The following is an 855-nucleotide window of genomic DNA, read 5'->3' as shown; positions in this document are numbered from 1 at the left end:
CCATGGCAATGAGAGAATATACGATAGAATGAATGTAAAACTAATGTTCTCCCATGTAAACTATCACATAATTCACAATAAAACATTTAAGAAAAAAAAAAAAGATTGTAGGAGAATCAAGATTGGGAAATCTGTTGGAGCAATGATTCATACTACTGTTTCCATAGTCTAAGTAAGCACATCTCTCTTCAACTGCATGGTTATGATATGGACTACTCAATTTGTTCACATATATAATATTTATAATAGTCCTGTGACATATAAACTATTATTATCATTCCCACTTTAAAAATGAAAAATTCTCGAATATTAAATTACAGGGCACAGACTGGTGAAAATGGGATGTGAACTCAGCCAGTTTGAGGCCAGTACCTGTGCTTTTAAATGCTTTCTAATTCTCCCTTTCTAGAGGAAAAGAAAACTTTCAAAATTTTGAGGGGGGCTTTCGGTTTTAATTTGTGTAGTGCATAGCAAAGAACAAGAAGTAGTCAGTGTTTAATAAAAATCTTTTTTAAAATCATGGCCAAATTTATAGCTGTGTGTCATCTAGTTGCTTCCAACTCACAGTGACCCATTTAGGGTTTCTGAGAGTGGCTGGTGGGCTTGAACTGCCCACTTTGTGTTTACAACTCCAGTGCTTATCCAACACCAGGATTCATGATCAGAGTAGGTACAGTGATTCTCTAATTTGCTTACTGCTATGAAAAAACTGTATTAGACCATAAATACCAGCTTTCTCCCCTTGATCCTTGTGACAAGAAAGAAATTGTTGCAGACCGTGTAAGACTAGTCAGAGGTTCGAGGCCCTCTAGGGCCGAGTGTAACAAATGAGGCCACTGGCAGTTAATGGCAAAT

Source organism: Chrysochloris asiatica, unplaced genomic scaffold, assembly GCF_000296735.1.
Source record: "Chrysochloris asiatica unplaced genomic scaffold, ChrAsi1.0 scaffold00183, whole genome shotgun sequence".
Lineage (NCBI taxonomy): Eukaryota > Metazoa > Chordata > Mammalia > Afrosoricida > Chrysochloridae > Chrysochloris > Chrysochloris asiatica.
Note: the sequence above shows the minus strand (reverse complement) of the source record.